Here is a 7,168-nt window from a genome sequence, read left to right on the forward strand (position 1 = left end):
TTGGTGGGTGGATGAGTGTCACGGGCTTTTTGCAAACAGTAACTAGAAATGTAGTTGATTTTAAATGTCATAGTTGTGACTGCACAACTCTGCTTAAGATGGCATCCTTAGAAAGCTTGAATCCTGCTGATAAATTACATAAATTACATAAATTGTGCCAGGATGCTATCCTAACCAGTTGTGCAAACTATGTTAACTAATGATTGTGCAGTGGATAAACACAAGGCATTGCCGCTCATTGTGACCTCAGATACACGACAGCCCAATCCAGTACAACACTGGTGTAAACAAAAAATACTGTTTATCTATATATATAAAAGGGTAATGAAATTTCAGCCTAGGACAAATCAACAAAACTACACACCCCAGAAACACTAAACTTGGCAGCACAACCCCTCATCCATGCCTCTACGTTCATACAACAACAAATAATAATAATAAAGTCCTAATTAGAGGGAGAGGAATAATTGTTATTATCCAATTGCTGCCAGTTAGAAGGCTAAGCTCCGCCCACTTGGTCTACTAGCAACCCACTCAGCCCAGGGGACAGGCAAAGTTAGGCCTCACTTAGGCCTCTTTCACACTGCCTATAAAATACAGATTATCATATTTGAACTGGATTATATGGCAGTGTAGACTCAAGGCCCTTCCACACAGCTATATAACCCATTTATAATCTTATATTATCTGCTTTGAACTGGACTATCTGGACTCCACACTGCCATATAATCCACTTCAGTGTGCATTTTATACAGCTCATATAATCCAGTTCTAAGCAGATAATATAAGATTATAAATATAATATGTAATAATTACTGTGATATAATAATACAGAACAATATAATCTCTAAAATCAGGACAGTAAATAAAGAGCAACACTCTGAAAGCATAAGCCACAGCAACGCATGGCCGGGCAAAGCTAGTATTATATAAATGAACAGCACCTTGGCATAATTTTCATATTACAGTAGAGTCTCACTTATCCAACACTCGCTTATCCAATGTTCTGGATTATCCAACGCATTTTTGTAGTCAATATGTTCAATATATTGTGAGATTTTGGTGCTAAATTCATAAATACAGTAATTACTACATAGCATTACTGCGTATTGAACTACTTTTTCTGCCAAATTTGTTGTCTAACATGATGTTTTGGTGCTTCATTTGTAAAATCATAACCTAATTTGATGTTTAATAGGCTTTTCCTTAATGCCTCCTTATTATCCAACATATTTGCTTATCCAACGTTCTGTCGGCCCATTTACGTTGGATAAGCGAGACTCTACTGTACTATATAAATAAACAGCACCTTGACATAATTTTCATATTATGTTAGAAGAGTTAAAAGGGGAGGGGGTATTTAGAGGAGATTCAGCCCCCAAAATACTTGTAAACATAACCTTGGGTTGCTGTTTGCTTGGGTTTTCCAGGCTGTCTGGCCATGTTCCAGAGGCATTCTCTCCTAACGTTTCACCCACGTCTATGGCAGGTATCCTCAGAGGTTCTGAGGTCTGTTGGAAACTAGGCAAACGGAGGTTATACAGTAGAGTCTCACTTATCCAAGCCTCTCTTATCCAAGCTTCTGGATAATCCAAGCCATTTTTGTAGTCAATGTTTTCAATATATCATGATATTTTGGTGCTAAATTCGTAAATACAGTAATTACAACACAACACTACTGCGTATTGAACTACGTTTTCTGTCAAATTTGTTGTATAACATGCTGTTTTGGTGCTTAATTTGTCAAATCATAACCTAATTTGATGTTTAATAGGCGTTTCCTTAATCCCTCATTATCCAAGATAATCGCTTATCCAAGCTTCTGCCGGCCTGTTTAGCTTGGATAAGTGAGACTCTACTGTATATCTATGGAATGAAATCCAGGGTGGGAGAAAGAACTCCCAAAGCTTTTCTGGTTGAAATGCCTTCTTCTTCACAGAGGTCAGTCCTGTTTTGTAGCCGGCCACCCTAATGTCAGTCATTATTGTCCCTCTCTTTTAAGCATTTATTTGGCTGTTTGAAAGAATCTAAGATAGGAATTGAATCATTCCACCACCTTTGCGCAACCCTGGCCAAGCAATGCTTTGTATAAAAGCCTAGTGTAAAAAGGGACCAGGCCTGTTGTGCAAGACAGCACGGAAGGCTGTAGACACCTGAGTGGAACGGGGTCCGTTGGTGACGTCCAAGGCATTTCCTCCCATTCTCTTCCTCAGAAGGAAACCCAGCAGGTGAAGGATGCCGCTTGGTCAGGAAAGGCATGGCCAGCTGTGGGTGAAGGGGATTTCGCTTGTGGGGATCCGTGTTTCCAGGAACTCTGCTCGGATCCAGAAGGAAGCTCAAGGTGTAAGCAGGATGCGGCTCAGAAAGCCACAAGGCCTTGTTTTTTTCTGGTGTTTTCTTCCCCTAAGAAGTAGATTTCATGAAGTTTGCTGGAAGAGGACACAGGTGGTTTGGGAAGAGAGCTGAATGCTGAAGGCTTGAAACTCAAGAAAAACAAAACAGATATTGAAACATGTTATATAAGATTCATCCATCCCCAACCGGATTGTTAGGAGACTTGGTTAATGATCCCTGTCCTTTCGATTATGGCTGGTTTGTAATTGTTATTTATTGTCTATTTTAATTGTATAGTTGTATAGTTGTATGGATGCCTGCCATAGATGTGGGCGAAACGTTAGGAGAGAATACTTCTGGAACATGGCCACACAGCCTGAAAGACATACAACAACCCTGTGATCCCGGCCATGAAAGCCTTCAACAACACATTGAACATCTCTACGGGGAGAAATTGTTCCAAGTGGATGCCTGCCATAGATGTGGGCAAAACATCAGGAGAGAATACTTCTGGAACATGGCCACACAGCCCGAAAGACATACAACAACCCTGTTTTAATATTGTCTCTCAATTGCTGACTATGTAATGTATGTTGTTATTTTGATTGGAAACCGCCCTGAGTCCCCTCGGGGAGATAGGGCAGTATAGAAATAAAGTATTATTATTATTATGACACAGCAAACAAAATAGATATGCTGGATTTCATATCACAAAATCACAAGTCGAACACTTCCCAAGTGTCTAGGACTCTGTGATGTATTTTCGGATGATGCGTGCAGATCCCAGTAGGGTGGCCTTTTGCAGCTGGCAGATCGTAATTTTGTCAATGTCTATTGTTTCCAAATGCCGGCTGAGATCTTTAGGCATGGCACCCAATGTGCCCGTCACCGGGACCACCTGCACTGGTTTCTGCCAGAGTCTTTGAAGTTCAGTCTTGAGGTCCTGATAGCGGCTGAGTTTTTCCTGTTGTTTTTCGTCAATGCGACTGTCACTTGGGATGGCAACATCAATGATCCAAACCTTTTTCTTTTCCACAACTGAGATGTCTGGTGTGTTGTGTTCCAGAACTTTTTCAGTCTGGATTCGGAAGTCCCATAGTATCTTTGCGTGTTCATTTTCCAATACTTTTGCAGGTTTGTGATCCCACCAGTTCTTTACTGCTGGGAGGTGTTACTTGAGGCATAAGTTCCAATGAATCCTTTGGGCCACATAGTTGTGCCTCTGTTTGTAGTCTGTCTGTACAATTTTCTTACAGCAGCTGAGGATATGATCAATGGTTTCGTCGGTTTCCTTGCACAGTCTGCATTTTGGGTCATCAGCTGATTTTTCGATCTTGGCCTGAATTGCCTTTGTTCTGATGCCTTGCTCCTGGGCTGCAAAGATCAGGCCTTGTGTCTCCTTCTTCAGGGTCCTATTCGTGAGCCAGAGCCAGAGGTCTTCTTCTTATCAGCTTTTCCTTCAATTTTGTCAAGGAACTTTCCATGCAATGTTTTGTTGTGCCAGCTGTCAGCTCTAGTTTGTAGTGCAGTTTTCTTGTAATTATTATTATTATTATTATTATTATTATTATTATTATTATTATTATTATTATTATTATTTTGCTCCAAGAGGGCAATTGGCATCTATGTAAAACCAAATATCAGAATTGGTTACTTAATCAAACCAAGTTTTCATTTTTCATGAATCAAGGCCAAACCTAATTATGGTGGTGTGCCTTCGAATTGTTTCCGACTTACAACAGCCCTAAGAAAAACCTATCATAGGAGACTGGGTTTAAACCACTGTGCTACAGAAAAATCCTACCAATCAAAAGGTTGGCAGTTTGAGTACGGGTCGGGGTGAGCACCCGCTGTCAGCCCCAGCTCACCTGCCCACATAGCAGGTCGAAAGCGGAAATGCGAGTAGATAAATATGTACCGCTTTTAGTGGAGAGGTAATAAAGGCACCCTTATAGACATTGATCGGGAGGAAAGCTTCTCTGCATGGAAGATGGAGCGACAGCACCCAACCATCACCACCCCTGCAGCCGGAGTCGAGAACAGAAATAAGACTGAGAAAAACAGCCTTTACCTCTGTCTGTGTTATCTGTCCTTATTAAGTGTATAATCAGCATTGAATGTTTGCCGTATGTATGTTCTGTGAGCCTCTCTGAGTCCTCTTCGGGGTGAGAAGGGCAGGGTATAAATATAGTAAATAATGAAATAAATAAATTTTCTGGGGCTGAGGTCAAATCAATACTAACCACTTAAGTCAGTTCCAAACCAATCTGGAAGAAAGCAGTTTCGCTGTGCAGATAATTACATAGGAAATCCTGGAACCACTCTGAGACCTGGATGGCAATTGCACAAACCATTAAGGGCTTTCTTTCACATGCTTTTGCTGGGGTTCATCACTAAGTCTCTGTAGTTCAAAGTAATCTTTAAACTGAACTAAATGGTCTGTGTAGATGGGGCTTTAGTGAGTTTCCATGGCCAAAAGGGGAATCAAACACTTGTTTTTTTAACACTGGTAGCCAGATATTGCTCACTTTCATGGTTTCCTCCTTTCAGTTGAAATTGTCCACATGCTTGGGGATTTCTATGGCTTTGAAGCTGCAAGGCTATTCAGTGCTAATCAAACTGGCCAATTGCAACATTCACACTTGCCTCAAACAGACAAGAGTTATTTCTCTCACCCTGGACATCATTCCAGAGATAGATAAACCCCACTTGACTAGTTTCCAACAGACCTCACAACCACTGAGGATGCCTGTCATAGATGTGGGCGAAACGTCAGGAGAGAACGCTTCTGGAACATGGCCATACAGCCCGGAAAACTCACAGCAACCCACTTCAAGAAGGCTATGGACAAGCTGGAACACATGCATTCCCTGTTTAGAATAGATCTCATGAGGTAGTAAAGGTAAAGGTTTCCCCTGACGTTAAGTCCAGTTGTGACCTTTCCTCCAGAAAATTGAAGGTGAAGGGGGAACTAAAAAATGGGAACGATTAATAAATTATATGTTAGATGCAATTAAAGCCTCAGTCACCTTAGGCTGGAAGGACCAAAAGAAATGGGGCATTAAAACATGGTATAAATATTTAGCAGACTACCTCCTCCAAGACTACATTAACAAAAGGAAAAGTCACTATAGAAAAGGCCAAATCAGAAAGACATGGGAGGCAAAGTGGAAAGACTTAATTTACAGAATAAAGGGGAAAGACAAATATAAGGAATTAAACAAGATTATCCTCATGATCGAGCAATTGTAATAAATATAGAAAATTTGTAAACTGTTCCTGGGGAGGGGAGGGAGGGAGAAAAAGGAGGAAGAATGTATACATGTGTTACCGATGGAAAATGTTCTGAACGTTTGTATAATTTTATGTAGCACTATTTACAATAAAAAAACTTTTAAAAAAAGTCCAGCTGTGACCGACTCTGAGGGTTGGTGCTCATCTCCATTTCTAAGCCGAAGAGCCGGCGTTGTCCATAAACACCTCCAAGGTCATGTGGCCATAGGCATGACTGCATGGAGCGCCGTTACCTTCCCGCCAGAGCAGTACCTATTAATCTACTCACATTTGCATGTTTTTGAACTGCTAGGTTGGCAGGAGCTGGGGCTAACAGCGGGCGCTCATTCCGCTCCCGGGATTTGAACCTGGGACCTTTTGGTCCACAAGTTCCAACAGCTCAGTGCTTTAACACACTGTGCCACCAGGGGTAGGTAAAAGTAAAGGTTTCCCCTGATGTTAAGTCCAGTCGTGTCCGACTCTGGGGGTTGGTGCTCATCTCTGTTTCTAAGCCGAAGAGCCGACGTTGTCCATAGACACCTCCAAGGTCATGTGGCCAGCATGACTGCATGGATGTGCAAATATTCCCAAATCATTAAATCCTAAAGCCTTCCAGTCCCAAGCATTTCAGAGATGGGCTGCATTCCAGGCAACTCAAAACACGCAGGTGTCTATAATCTACAGAGAAATGTAAAAAAAGTATGTAAGTACTGTAGGTGATGTAATATTATCTTCTATATAACCAACTTTTAGTGGCACTTGTTATACAAGCTGCAAAAGAAGGGGATTATGGTGTTGTATTTAACATCAATCTAAACTGGGTTTGGCTAGAAACAGTGGTAGATCATAGCCCCGTCCCTATGGAATCTCTTACATTTACTAGTAGTATATGTTGCAATGAATACTTTACTCAAGGTATCCGCTATTTGTATTCTCATTCACTACATTAGTGTAGTTCTTAACATAAAGGAATACACTTGGCAACACTTGCACAAGAATTATGGAAAAACTATTCCTATTTATAGTTTAAGTGCCAATATTGTCAAATAGAAATAAAAACCAAACAAATTCTTATAGTTGACTTGATAACAATCAAAATTGCTATCTCAGTATTGAATCGAGTTAAATAAACATTTCTGAACTATCTTTTTCCACGCTCCAGCAACACTTTAGAACACTATCAAGAGGGCAGTACATTCTGCTTATTTTTCATTTACTTTAGTTGACAAGATTGAAATCAAACTAGACTACAACAGCTTTATGTTAAGGCTTATGTGAAGGGTTGTGTTATTGTACATCTGCATGTTAAGAAATGTTTATTTAACTCGATTCAAATTACAAATAGTGGATATCTTGAGTAAAGTATTCATTGCAACATATACTACTAGTAAACTTAAGAGATTCCATAGGGACGGGGCTATGATCTACCACTGTTTCTAGCCAAACCCAGTTTAGATTGATGTGCCACTAAAAGTTGGTTATATAGAAGATAATATTACATCATCTACAGTACTTACATACTATATACCATACTTTCCTTTTTTTTACGTTTCTCTGCATT

Source organism: Anolis carolinensis, unplaced genomic scaffold (genome assembly GCF_035594765.1).
Source record: "Anolis carolinensis isolate JA03-04 unplaced genomic scaffold, rAnoCar3.1.pri scaffold_8, whole genome shotgun sequence".
Lineage (NCBI taxonomy): Eukaryota > Metazoa > Chordata > Lepidosauria > Squamata > Dactyloidae > Anolis > Anolis carolinensis.